Source organism: Ornithorhynchus anatinus, chromosome 1 (assembly GCF_004115215.2).
Source record: "Ornithorhynchus anatinus isolate Pmale09 chromosome 1, mOrnAna1.pri.v4, whole genome shotgun sequence".
NCBI classification, from domain to species: domain Eukaryota; kingdom Metazoa; phylum Chordata; class Mammalia; order Monotremata; family Ornithorhynchidae; genus Ornithorhynchus; species Ornithorhynchus anatinus.
Window position 1 is genome coordinate 153,929,824 of NC_041728.1, and position 15,009 is coordinate 153,944,832.

The 15,009-nt window shown below is 44.6% G+C and overlaps 1 non-coding gene and 1 pseudogene across 1 annotated transcript; both read right to left on the reverse strand.

Annotated features, from left to right (window-relative positions):
* Positions 1 to 466: 466 nt before the first annotated feature.
* LOC100082120 lies at positions 467 to 10,121 on the reverse strand (annotated as a pseudogene).
* LOC114817673 lies at positions 5,084 to 5,221 on the reverse strand. The gene has a single exon (XR_003765528.1). It is a non-coding gene; the product is annotated as a small nucleolar RNA SNORA7 (small nucleolar RNA).
* Positions 10,122 to 15,009: the final 4,888 nt, after the last annotated feature.

Below are 15,009 nucleotides of genomic sequence, written 5' to 3' on the forward strand. Positions count from 1 at the left end.
AGTCTTTGTAGCTTCGTCTATCTACACTTTGCTTACTAGCATAGCCTTTCGTGTTAGCTTTTCGTCCATTCTGAAAAGTAATTTAAGCAGAAAGCGGTGTGGTGCAGCTGAATTAATTCCTTCAATTGTATTTATTGAGTGCTCACTGTGTGCTGAGCACTGTACTAAGTGCTTGGAAAGTACAATTCGGCAACAGAGACCAACCCTACCCAACAACGGGCTCACAGTCTAGAAGGGGGAGACAGACAACAAAACAAAACAAGTAGACAGGCATCAATAGCATCAAAATAGATAACCGGAATTATAGAATTGAATGAATTGTGCTCTTTCCCGAGACTCGTAAGAGAAACAAGTAAATGGGACAGGTGTTTGATTCTTAATCTTTATTAGAAGCCCATCACTCCTCTCATTTCCATTCTTGGCTCCCCAGAATATCCCGGTTAATACACTTTAAAACACAAAGTCATCAGGGTTCTCTCTCCTCGGCCGTCCTCTCGGCGTGACCCAGACCGATCTCTCTGTCAAAATGTATCTGCTCGGGCTTTCTGGCCGGGTGGCACGCCACTCTATTATGCCTCAGCTCCCAGATAAACCTGATTCTGTTGCTGTCCCCAGAGAGAAAATACAGGAGAGGATTAAAGCAGCTGTTCAAACTCACCAGCGGCCTCCATATCTTATAAGCCATGCTCACGCTCTTCAGGACCTGGCAGTGATGTACGTGATAGACCCGAACCAAGAGATAGACGGAGCGAGTGACGTGGAAGGGGACGAAGCAAATGGCAAAGAGTCCACAGACCAACAGGATCGTTCGGATGGACTTGGCCCGGACCACCCCGCCCGTGTGGGTCTCCTCTGGCTTGACGAGGCTCTTGATCATCAGAGAGTAGCACACCAATATGATCAGGAAGGGGAGGATGAAGCCGGACACGGTCAGCATCATGCCGTAGGCGAAGAACTGGTCGAAGTTGTCGGGGCTGGTCAGGTCGTAGCAGACGATCTGGCCGTCGATGAAGCCGGTGCGGGAGAAGACCAAGGTGGGCAAGAGTTGCAGGACCACCAGCGCCCAGCTGACGCCGGTGCCCCCGAGGGCCAGCCGCCGGGTCCGGTAGGCCATGGAGCGGATGGGGTAGCACACCCCCAGGAAACGGTGCACGCTGATGCAGGTCAGCAGCAGGATGCTGCTGTAGAGGTTGGTGTAGAACAAGAAACGGACGAGCTTGCAGAGCGCTTCCCCGAAGGGCCACCAGTCCCCCAGGGAGTAGGTGACGATGAGGAAAGGTAGGCTGCACACGTACAGCAGGTCAGCCACCGTCAGGTTGACCAGGTAGATGGTCGTGCTGGTCCAGTGCTTGGTGCGGCGGAAGGAGAGCCACAGGATGGTGCCGTTGAGGAGCAGCCCCAGGACGAAGATGAAGCTGTAGGTCAGGGGAAGGTATATTTGCTTGTAATACTCCGTCAGCGGACACAGTCTCCTTCTGGCGGAGGCGTTGGCTGACCATCGGTCACCCTTCCAGGTGCCTCCCAGCATGGCTACTCGGCCTTGGGACGCTGTCATCACTCCACCTGTGGGGAACCGTGACAAACACGCACAGTGTTAAAAACCTCTTTTGTGATTTTTTTTCCCCCTTCTCGCCTGAGGACGTTTTTAAGCCTGTCTCTGGGGTTCCGTAGAACAAATGGATTTTCCAACTTCTGGCCTCACCTTTGTGGAGAGAGAGCAGCATTTGGTACGCGGGACTAGTCACTCCATCAGTGGTATTTGAGGGCTTGCCGTGAGCGGAGCTCTGTTCTAAGCACTTGGGAGAGTATAGTTGAATTGATAGACATGAGTCCTCTCCTCAAGGTGCTTAACAATCTAATGTTGTGGAGGTTGGAGGAGCGGACAGTAAAATAAATTACAGATAAAGAATATCAACCTCTCATTAAGTTATCCTCCCCCAAAAGTAGCCTGTAATGGTCACTGGGAGAACAGATTTGCCTCGACACCTTTTTCCACGGTTACTGCACCAAGCGCTTGAGGATTTCAGCACCTTTAAATTAATATCCCAGCAGCCAAAACCATGACTCCTCCTCTAGCCGAGAGCTTTGCATAGAAACTGGAATCCTTCCCAGAGGATGAACGTTCTTGGGGTGGCCATATACTCAGGTGTCGATCCTAGCCAAGGTCCGGCCAGGGCATGTATTGTGCAAAGAAAGCAGCGTGAGGGGATAGGAAAAGCTTTGCCTATAGGCTTTTGATTTGTAATTTGTTTCAGCCGTCATTAGTCCCTGTTTGAATGAGGAGGTACGTTTGTTCGTTTACCATGTCGGGAGCTGGAACATGACAGAACACAGAGCTAAAGGAAGCCCAGGTGTTACTGTTTCCGCATTCTGACCCCTATGCGAATGAACCGATTCAAATCACTGGATGGTAACCGTTCAGGTCTTTGCACTGTGGTTTACATAAGTTTACTTCCCTCTTTCATTCACAAATTAATTTCTATTAGTTTGGAGGCTTAGTTTCCTCTGGCATAGAGATGCAATATCCTCTCTCTCAATATTATTTCTTACTGTGACATTTGTTAAGAATAATAATAATTATGGTGTTTAAGTGCTTACTGTGTTCATTCAATCATATTTATTGAGTGCTTACTGTGTGCAGAGCACTGTACTCATTGCTTGGAAAATACAGTTCGGCAACAGATAGAGACAATCCTTACCCAACAACGGGCTCACAGCCTAGAAGGGGGAGACAGACAACAAAGCAAAATAAGTAGTCAGGCGTCAGTACCATCAAAATAGATAAAGAGAATTATAGAAATAAACACGTCATTAATAAAATAGAGTAATAAATATGTACAGATATACACTAGTGCTGTCGGGGGCAAGGGGGTAGAGCAGGGGGAGGGAGTACGGGTGATGGCGAGGGGAGGAGGAGCAGAGGAAAAGGGGGGGCTCAGTCTGGGAAGGCCTCCTGGAGCAGGTGAGCTCTCAGTAGGGCTGTGAAGAGGGGAAGAGAGCCAGTTTGGTGGGCATGAGAAGGGAGGGCAATCCAGGCCAGATGTAGGATGTGGGCCAGGTGTTGATGGCGGGACAGGCGACAATGAGTCGTGGGAGTGAATGAGTTCACCAAGGGAGTGAGTTTAGATGGAGAACAGAAGAGGGCCAAAAACTGACCCTTGAGGAACCCCAACAGTTAGTGGATGGGAGGGGGAGGAGGAGCCCGTGAAGGAGACGGAGAATTAACGGCTAGAGAGATAAGAGGAGAACCAGGAGAGGACAGAGTCCGTGAAGCCAAGGTGAGATAAGGTGTGGAGGAGAAGGGGATGGTCAACAGTGTCAAAGGCAGCTGAGAGGTCAAGGAGGATTAGGATAGAGTAGGAGCCGTTGCATTTGGCAAGAAGGAGGTCGTGGGTGACCTTTGAGAAGGTAGTTTCGGTGGAGTGGAGGGGACGGAAGCCGGATTGGAGGGGGTCCAGGGAGAGAATTGGAGTTAAGGAATTCTAGGCAGCCAGTGTAGACGACTCGTTCTAGGAGTTTGGAAAGGAAGAGTAGAAGGGAGATAGAGAGATAACTGGAAGGTGCCAGGCACTGTACTGAGCGCTGGGGTGGATACAAACAAATTGGGTTGGACACAGTCCCTAACCCACGTGGGGCTGTCTTAATCCCCATTATAAAGGCCAAGTAACTGAGACCCAGAGAAGTGAAGTGACTTGCCTAAGGTCACACAGCAGACAAGTGGCGTATCTGGGATTAGAAACCATGACCTTCTGACTCCCAGGCTCGTGCTCTATCCACTCCACCATGCAGCTTGTTACTCTGTGTCAAGCACTAGGGTAGGTTCAAAATAATCAGGCTGTACTGTCCCGATCTCATTTGGCGTGCTAAGTATAGAGTCTTTTGCAATCGTTTTGGTAGTGAATCCAAAGAGTTTTCTTGATAAAAATACAGAAGTGGTATAGAGAAGCAGCGTGGCTGAGCGGAAAGAGCCCGGGCTTGGGAGTCAGAGGTCGTGGGTTCTAATTCCTCCTCCGCCGCTTGTCAGCTGTGTGACTTTGGGCAAGTCGCTTAACTTCTCTGTGCCTTAGTGACCTCCTCTGTAAAATGGGCATTAAAACTGTGAGCCTCATGTGGGACAACCTAATTGCCCTGTATCTACCCCAGGACTTAGAACAGTGCTCGGCACATAGTAAGCGCTTAACAAATACCAGCGTTATTATTATTATTATCCACTAAGCCACGCCCTTCTCATTTATTGAGCGATTACTATGTGCAGAGTATCATACAGTACAAGAGAATGATAAGAGACATTCCCTGCCCATAATGAGCTTACAGTCTAGACCTACTCCACAGCCACACATGCTCACTTGAGGAAGACCAAAGCAAAGGCCAAAGAATGGAGAGGGTGGGATGGGGAGGAGAGGTGCCCAGGAAAGCCTGTTCCCTCTGTTCCCTCCTCCTCCTCCTTCCCTCCTTCCTGTCCCAGACAAAAGACTTCTTGGCCCAGCTGCCGAACCTACCCAAAGCTCCCTTGCATCTCTCCATGACTCTTTGCTGGAGCTATAATGACGTCACTGAGGGTTGCATAAGTGGGGGTAATAATTAATAATAATAATGTTGGTATTTGTTAAGCACTTACTATGTGCAGAGCACTGTTCTAAGTGCTGGGGGAGATACGAGGTCATCAAATTGTCCCACGTGAGGCTCACAGTTAATCCCCATTTTACAGATGAGAGAACTGAGGCCCAGAGAAGTTAAGTGACTTGCCCACAGTCACACAGCTGACAAGTGGCAGAGCCGGGAGTCGAACCCTTGACCTCTGACTAATAATTGTCATAGTTAAGCTCTTACTATATGTCAGAGACCGTTCTAAGCCCTGGGATCTTGTCTTATGCTGTCAAGTCTCCGACTCATAGCGACTCCATGGACACATCTCTCCCAGGACGCCCCAGCTCCATCTGCAATCGTTTTGGTAGTGAATCCAAAGAATTTTCTTGGTAAAAATACGGAAGTGGTTTACCATTGCCTTCTTCCACGTAGTAAACTTGAGTCTCCGCCCTCGACTCTCTCCACTGCCGCTGCTGCCCAGCACAGGTGAGTTTTGACTTGGAGCAGATTGCCTTTCACTCGCTAGCCACTGGCCAAGCTAGGAATGGAATGGGTAGGCCTCTGCTTGACTCTCTCTCCTGTAGCCAAGGCTAGTAGAGTACTGGAAACTCTCCAGGTGCCATCCTGAGAGGGGAGCTCTGGGGTAGACACAAGTTAATCGGGTTAGATACAGTCCCCGTCCCACATGGGGCTCACAGTCTTATCCCCATTTTACAGATGAGGTAACCGAAGCACAGAGAAGTTAAGTGACTTGCCCAAGGCACACGGCAAACAAGTGGCAGAGCTGAGATTAGAACGCGGGTGGATGAGCCAGCCCAGGTCCTCGACTTTTCTTAATACACCTTGTTCATATTAGTCAACAATGGGCAGAACTGGAAGTAGAACACAGATCTCCTGATTCCCATCTCCTGATCTCCTGATTCCCATTCATTCACTTCATTCCCAGTGCGCAGTGGTATTTATTGAGCATTTTGAGCAGAACACTCAACTGAGAGTTTGAGAGAGCGGAATAAAGTAATTAGACATGAACCCTACCCTCAGAGAGCCACAGTCTAAATTACTTCTATTTAAGCATCTACTCATTTATGTATTCATCATTCCTTTCTCTTTTTACTCCTGACTGTAATTTTATGTGTGTGCTTGTGTGTGTCTGACTCCTTCGCTATATTATAAATTCCTTCAAGGCAGGGATTAGAGAAGCAGCATGGCTCAGTGGAAAGAGCACGGGCTTGGGAGTCAGAGGTCATGAGTTTGAATCCCAGCTCTGCCACTTGTCAGCTGTGTGACTGTGGGCAAGTCACTTAACTTCTCTGTGCCTCAGTTACCTCATCTGTAAAATGGAGATTAACTGTGAGCCTCACGTGGGACAACCTGATGACCCTGTATCTACCCCAGCTCTTAGAACAGCGCTCTGCACATAGTAAGCGCTTAACAAATACCAACATTATTATCTTCTTGCAAGCTCCCTGTTTCAGTCCTTTGCCCACATTGGGTGCTCAATAAGTACTACTGATTTATCGGTAGGTGCCAAGCACTGAACAAGCACTAAGACAGCAACAAGATGATGGGATCAGACGGAGCCCTCATCCCCTAAGCGGCTCACATTCTCAGGTACAAAGTATAGTTGATTTATGGACGATAAAAGAAAATGATATGATACTTAGTGCTGCATTTCATGTTCATCTCTTGACGTCTCTCTGATATGAAAATTTTAAATAGGAAACCTAAAAAATGAATGATAATCCCCCCCCCCCTCTGGCTAGGAGAGGGAGCAATTAATCAATGATATTTACTGAATGCTTACTGTGTGTAGAGCATTTACTATACAGTTGTGATGAAGTGTAGCATGTAAGTTAAGGCTGCACGGATCACGGTCCTTTGTAACTTTAAACAGAAGCGTATTTTCTCAGCTCTTTGATATTTACAGCCTGTAGTCACAGCATCTTGCAGGAAAACAGCCTTGTAAATAACCATTTGCTTATTCTCGGTAACAATTTATTGGTTGAGTAGAAAAACTGTTCATAGCACTTCTTTTATTTCCTGTGGACCTTCTGTTGCCTTGCTAAAAAAATGGGAGTTGGCATTTTGAACTTATTTGCCAGGCTGCTGTTATAATGGGTTTCATGAAAGTAAGATTTCAAGGGACATGGGTGTGCTTTGGAAAAAGATGGTAGGAGTGGTTCAATTTTGATCCCTCTTCTCTTTGTCAGAGAGAAGGACCAGAAGAATACCAATTCTGAAGTCAGGAAAGCAAAATTTAATTACTGGAACAGCTGTTTGCTCAGCAGCTGATGGTTAATACTCGGGACTCTAGCAAAAAGGGCCTTGAAATTCTCAGTGATCCCATAGGGTAGGATTTAATTGGAAACCACCTGGCCCCACCCGTTTTAATCCCCTTCCCCAGATTAATTAAATCTTTCTTCTTCTTTAATTACTTTGACAAAGCTCCCACACAAGGGTGCTGAAAAGACTCAGGTGGTTGTCAAAGTAGAGCAAATATATCTAATTTTCAAAGAATAATGAACATTATTTCCCAAGGAAGGCCCAGATGCCTGATAGGAAAACAAGTGGAAATGCAAAATCTAAAGAATAAAGAATATCTAGTGAGAATTTTTAGGCTGCTTGGAAAATGGATTTAACCAATAGGAACAATCTGAAAGATGCTGCTAGATTATATTTTCATGGGAAATTATAATTTCATTTTAAAATATTAATATTCATAATTTGCTTATGGGAGCCTTTTAAAGGAAAATAAGCAATTAAATAAGCAAACACATCTTTTACTAGTCATTTTTGAAGAATTGTGATTTCCCAAATTTTTTGACTCGATGCATCATAAGGTCACCTTTTATGTTTTTTCCAGCTTCCTCACGTCTCCACACTATAATTAGCTCTACTAAAAGAGATTTTGTGACAGATTTTGAATTATTATAAAATTATAAAACCATTACTTGATGACTGAACATTTATTCCTGTTAACCAAGGACGTAGATGTCCATTTAGATTACTGCCATATATTTTCAATTACAAATGTACTTTGTAGAATTCAATTAATGAAAATTATCTGGATCCTAAAAAAAAAAATCCTACCTCAGGAGGCATTGAGGAAATTTACAGATCTATTTAGCGGGATTCCTTACATTGTTTCTTCAACCAATCGTAATTTTTTTCTCATAAGAATTAAAGTGCATTCCAAGTGCTTAGTACAGTGCTCTGCACAGAGTGAGTGCCCAATAAATACTATTGAATGAATGAATTCAGACATTTTATTAGATCACTAAGACTAATAATAATAATAATGTTGGTATTTGTTAAGTGCTTACTATGAGCAGAGCACTGTTCTAAGCGCTGGGGTACATAGAGGCTAATCAGGTTGTACCACATGAGGCTCACATACTATTTACTAGGACTAAAAAAGAATAAAAGTCAAATCTCTGGCTGCAGTTCGTGTAAGACAAGTATTATGACTGACACAGGATAATAAACCATACCGACGTTCTTAAAAAATTAACTCAGATTCTGATAGAATATGAAAGGAAATTGTAAGATGTGCAGCTAGCCACTGGATGGCACTGATGTTTCACACTGGAGCTAGGTATTTGTTTTTGAATGCACTGAAAAACGAGAGATCTCTTATAAATTGGAATGTTTATTTTCGTGGAGCTCACGGTCAGTGGAATTTTCTCTTTATGATAGTTACTGCATCATAGAAAAATGATAGAGAAGCAGTATGGTGTAGTGAGTAGAGCACGGGACTGGGAGTCAGAAGGTCATGGATCTGATTCCGACTCTACCGTTTATCTGCTGTGTGACCTTGGCAAGTCTCTTCACTTCTCTGTGCCTCAATTACCTCATCTGGAAAATGGGGGTTGAGACTGTGAGTCCCACGTGGACTGTGTCCGTCCTGATTTATTTGTATCCACCCCAGTGAGCAGCGTGGCGCAGTGGAAAGAGCACGGGCTTTGGAGTCAGGGCTCATGAGTTCAAATCCCAGCTCTGCCACTTGTCAGCTGTGTGACTCTGGGCAAGTCACTTAACTTCTCTGTGCCTCAGTTCCCTCATCTGTAAAATGGGGATTAAGACTGTGAGCCCCACGTGGGACAACCTGATTCCCCTGTGTTTACCCCAGCGCTTAGAACAGTGCTCTGCACATAGTAAGCGCTTAACAAATACCAACATTATTATTAGAACAGTGCCTGGCACATAGCGCTTAAAAAATGCTATTATTATTATTTTTAGCCAGTAGAGTTGGATTCATCAAAGTCACAAAAGTACCCAAAGTTGGCGCAGAAAATTTTAATGTCTCTGTTTTAAATGTTCATGGAAATAATGATGGTCTCATATTCGTAGACAGTTTTTACCTTTTCCAAAAACACTGCATGGCCTGGTGGATAGAGCATGGGTCTGAAAGTCAAAAGGGCCTGGGTTCTAATCCCGTCCTAACGCTTGTCTGCCGTGTGACCTTGGGTCACACTTCTCTTCTCTGTGCCTCAGTTTCTTCATCTATAAAAGGGGGATTAAGACTAGTACAGTGCCTGGCACATAATAAGCACTTAATAAAATTAAAACAAGACAGTTGTCTAATTTTATCATCGTGGTATTTGAGTACTGTCTTTGTGGATTTCACTGTACTGAGCTTATGGGTGAGTACAACGGAGTTGGTAGACATGATCCCTCTCTCTAGGAGTTTACAATCTGGTAGGAGGTAGGAGAAGCAGCAAACTGAGGAGGAAACTGAAGCACAGAAACATTAGAGACAGATCTCCTATTTCCCAGTACATAATCTTTCCCCAAACCATACTGCCTTCCACTTTTCTGCAGTTCACCCTTTTATCCCCTTGTGGTGACCTTTTCTTCTTTTGAAGAAAGAGGGCATTTCAGAGCATGGTTTTTTGTTTTTTTTGTTTTTTTCTTTGTGATATTCAAGTGCCGTACTATGTTCCAGGCACTGCGTCAAACACCGGGAAGAAGGAACTCCCCTTGCTAATCTCTTTTCAAACTCCTTCCCTTCTGAGTAAGTCATTTCATATCTTTCCTTATTCTTTAACAACAACCCCAAGCAGAGATCATATGACTAAAGTCACTGAAGTGTGCCATCAATCTTGAGAAACAGTGGTTATGGTTACCTTTTATTTTTTTTTATTGTGGTGAAGGATTCACTCTTAGGTGCTCCATTCTTTCTGATTATATTTAGAAATGGGTAAACACAAGCACATCCTTTTTCTTAAGAATTGGTCTTCTAACGTGTCTAATGCTGATGAATTGCATTATTTAATTATAGAGACAATAATACATATTAAATTTCAATAATAGAAAAATTATATAGTAGCTTGAACACTTTGCTTCGTGGTGTCAAGGATCCAGCATAAAAAGAATTACCATGAATGTGAGCTCTGAATGGGAGTCATTGCTCTGTTATTATTTTGTCACAACAGAAAAGGTGATTAAGTTGCTAAATTGGTGTGATGCTAATCGAAAGTAATCACACATTCTGCTTTTAATTTACCTTCATCCAGATATTTTGACATCTCCATACTGGCTGTGAAACTGGAATTTTTAATCCTAATTAATAATTTATACACAAATAATGGTTTACCCTGAGGTTCTAAAAGCATTTTGAAACCTATAGTTCTCTCAAGCCTCTTAATAATATCATAAGTCCCTAATAGTTTTAAAATAACATTTAACCTCCGTACAAAAATCCCGAAACGATTTATATTGTCACTGTAGAAATGGAGGCATAGCGATCATAGTGCTGTGCTTAGACAGCTCACAGTTGATTCAGAAACTGAAAATAGGTCCAAGTGACACCTGAGTCTGAGGTGAAATTTATTAATAGTTATGTATTCTTGAAATATGAAGAATAACACTCTCCCTGCTCTGGGTATATGTTGTAGCATGGAAGTGGCATTTATTGAGCACCCACTTGGTGCGATACACTGTACGAAGCACTTGGGAAATATACAGCCTGATGAAGTTACAAGTTCTCTGCCCACACCAGTAGCAGTGTGATCTGTCCACGGTTCCATTTATAATAATAATAATAATGGTGGTATTTCTTAAGCGCTTACTATGTGCAAAGCACTGTTCTAAGCGCTGGGGGGATACAAGGTGATCAGGTTGTCCCACATGGGGCACACAGTTTTAATCCCCATTTTACAGATGAGATAACTGAGGCACAGGGAAGTTAAGTGACTTGCCCAAAGTCACATAGCTGGCAAGTGGCGGAGCTGTGATTCGAACCCATCACCTCTGACTCCCAAGTCTGGGCTCTTTTCACTTTTCTATGAGAATTAGCATGGCCTATTGGAAAGAGCCTGGGCCTGTGAGTCTGAGGATGTGGATTCTAATCCTGGCTCTGCCATGTGGCTGCTGTGTGACTTAGTCAAGTCACTTAACTCCTCTGGGCCTCAGTTACCTCATCTGTAAAATGGGAATCACGAGTGGGACAGGGACTGTGTCCAACCTGATTACCTCATATCTACCCCAGCGCTTAGAACAGTGCTTGGCACACAGTAAGTGCTTAACAAATGCCACAATTATTATTATTATGCCCGGCCTCTGGGGCCCAGCCGAGGGAAGTTGTCTCCCCACCGTCTTCCACCCCGCCCCCAGTGCCACTGAGTCACCCACTGACCTCTTAGAGAAGCAGCGTGGCTTAGTGGAAAGAGCCTGGGCTTGGGAGTCAGAGGTCATGAGTTTGAATCCCAGCTCTGCCACTTGTCAGCTGTTTGACTGTGGGCAAGTCACTGCACTTCTCTGTGCCTCAGTTCCCTCATCTGTAAAATGGGGATTAACTGTGAGCCTCACATGGGACAACCTGATTACCCTGTATCTACCCCAGCGCTTAGAACAGCGCTCTGCACATAGTAAGCGCTTAACAAATACCAACATTATTATTATACAGCCCCGTGAAGACTTGACCAGTGGCAGGGGAGGCCTTGGCAGTTTTTAGAAAGTTGAGAAGGTCACCTCTGTGGCCAAAGTTGTGATTTCTGTGACTGTTAGTCTGAGCTGACAGGAGCCTGAAGTCCCGTTGCTTCTTTCTGATTTATTGTCATCCTCGTAAGCTCCTTATGGACCAGGAACGTGACTGCTAATTCTGCTGTATTGTACTCTCCCACAGACTTAGTATAGTGCTCTGCAAATAGTAAGCACTCAGTAAATACCATCGATTGATTATATTTTTGTTCTGCTTTCCTTGTTTGTCTGTGACCCACCTTCCCCCTGCTCTCCTCATTCCTGAATCCGGAGCCCTCTGGGAACCAGGGACCATATCCATATTTATTTGGTATACTTCTTTCCCTGTGTCTAGTACAGGGCTGTACACCTAGGAAGTGCTTAATAAATACAGTTGCTAGCAGTGTGGCCTAATGGAGGGGGCAGGGCCCGGGAGTCAGGAGAACTGCGTGGTTTAGTAGAAACGGCACGGGCTTGGGTCAGAAGACGTGGTTTCTAATCCCGGCTCTTCCACTTGTCTGCTGCTCTATGACCTTGGGCAAGTCACTTCACTTCTCTGTGCCTCAATTACCTCATCTGTAAAATGGGGGTTAAGATTGACTCCCATGTGGAACAACCTGATTACCTTGTAACTACCCCGGTGCTTAGAATAGTGCCTGGTACATAGTAAGCGCTTAAAAAGTACCATTATTATTATTATAATTCTGGTTCCACCTACTGTGTGAGCTTGGACAAGTCGCTTAACTTTGCTGTTCTTTCATTTCCTTATATGTAAAATGGGGATTAAATATCTGTTCTCCCTCCCCACTAGACTGTAAACTCCATGTGGGATAGGGAGGGTATCAGAATTGATTATATTGTGTCTACCCCAGTGCTTAATATAATGGATAGCATATAATAAGCATTTCAAAACACCACAATTATTATTATTAATATTTATAAGATAAGAAGCTTATATTCTAATGGAAGATACGAATAGAAAATACAACTAGAACGCTCAAAATCCATCTTCATATATATTTTTCCCGGGCACATACAATTAAGAAAAGGGAGCAGTCACCTACCTGGTTTGTTCTACTTGATATAGTTTTTAACTGCAAGTTATTCCACAATACATTGGTTAGAGAGATTACTTGCACTTTTCAACTGCTCAACAACAAATAGAAGGTAGCAAAAAGATCCCATTTCTGATTTCAACTTTGTATACTTCTAGATACACTTTACAGTGAGAACAAAATTCATCTATTCTGCACTTTTGAAAGCTTTGGATTGGAAATTTCTGTTCAGATAAATTCTAAATTTGAGTCGATAAACTTATCAGTGATGAAAATAATGTACATGCGTATGCAATGAAAAGGTGGATTTTTTCCCCTTTTACTTGTAAAATTACTAAATATTAAGGAAGGATAAAAATAGACTTTGACATCATTATCTTTATAAAATATAATCAGTGATATATTTTAAAGGAGTACACACATCTCTGCCACAATGCATGTTTTTACTCTACTGTCAGAAAACTAGCAAGTGTCTGACACACAATGCCTTCATTCAATCGATTGTATTTATTGAGTGCTTACTGTGTACAGAGCACTGTACTAAGCTCCTGGAAAATACAATGCAGCAATAAAGAGAGACAATTCCTGTCCACAACAGGCTCACGGTCTAGTGATCGGGGAGACAGACATCAATACAAGTAAATAGGCATTAATATAGACAAATAAAATTATAGATATATAGATAGATACATAAGTGCGGTGTTGGGGGGAGAACAAAGGGAGCGAGTTGTGGTGATGTGGAAGGGAGGGGGAGCTGATGAAAAGTGGGGATTAGTCTGGGAAGGCCTCTTGGAGGAGGTTCACCTTCAGTAGGACTTTGAAGGGGGGAAGAGTAATTGGCAGATTTGACGAGGGAGGGCATTCCAGGCCAGAGGGAGGATGTGGTCCAGGGGTCAACAGTGAGACAGGCGAAATTGTCTGGAGGCACAGTGAGAAGTTTAGCACCAGAGGAGCAGAATGTGCAGATTGGGTTGTAGAAGGAGAAAAGGGAGGTGAGATAGGAAAGGGCATGGTGATAGAGAGCTTCAAAGCCAATAGTGAGGAGTTTTTGTTTGATATGGAGGTGGATAAGCAACCACTGGAGAATATTTTGCGGGGGAGGGAGGGGGGAAAAGGTGTGACATGCCCTGAATGTTTCTGCAGAAAGATAATCTGGTCAGGGGAGTGAAGTATGGACTGAAGTGAAGAGAGTCAGGGGGTTGGGAGGTCAGAAAGGAGGCTGATGCAGTAATAATATTGGTATTTGTTAAGCGCTTACTGTGTGCAGAGCACTGTTCTAAGCGCTGTGGTAGACACAGGGGAATCAGGTTGTCCCACGTGGGGCTCACAGTCTTCATCCCCATTTTACAGATGAGGGAACTGAGGCACAAGAAGTTAAGTGACTTGCCTACAGTCACACAGCTGACAAGTGGCAGAGCTGGGATTCGAACTCATGACCTCTGACTCCAAAGCCCGTGCTCTTTCCACTATCCAGTCGGGATAGGTTGAGTGACTGTACTTACATGGTAGTCGTTTGGATGGAGAGGAAAGGGCAGATATTGGTGATGTTGTGAAAGTGAGACCGGCAGGATTTGATGACAGATTGGATATGTGGGTTGAATGAGAGATTGGAGTCAAGGATGACACCAAGGTTTTGGGCTTGTGAGGTAGGAGGGACGGTTGTGCCTTCTACAGTGATGGAAAAGTTCAGAAGAGGACGGGATTTGGGAGGGAAGCTAAGGAGCTCTGTCTTGGACATGTTGAGTTTGAGGTGGTGGGAAAACATCCAAGTAGAGATATCCTGAGGCAGGAGGAGGTGCTGGCCTCGAGGGAGAGAGAGAGACCAGGGGAGGAGATGTAGATTTGGGTGTCATCTACATAGTGCTGGTGGTTGAAGCGTGGGAGCAAATGAGTTCTCCAAAGGAGCAAGGGTAAATGGAGAATAGAAGGGGACCAAGTACTGACCCTTGAGGAGCCCCTATAGTTAGGGGATGGGAGGGGGGAGGAAGAACCCGTGAAGGAGACTGAGAATGAATAGCCAGAGAGATGAGGAGAACCAGAAGAGGATGGAGTCCATGAAGCCAAGGTTGGATAACATATCCAGGAGAAGGGGATGGTCCAAAGTGGCAAAGGCAGCTGAGAAGTCAAGGAGGATTAAGATGGAGCAGGAGCCATTGGATTTGGCAAGACGGAGATCATTGGTGACCTTTCGGTGGAGTGAAGGGGGAGGAAGTCAGTTTGGAGGAGGTCCAGGAGAGAGTTGGGGGAGAGGAATTTGAGGCAGCGAGGGTAGACGACTCGCTCAAGGAATTTGGAGAGGAAAGGTAGGAGAGAGATGGGGCGATAACTGGAGGGGGCTATGGGGTCAAAGGAGGGTTTTTTTTAAAGATGCAGGAGACATGGGCATATTTGAAAGCAGTGGGGAAGA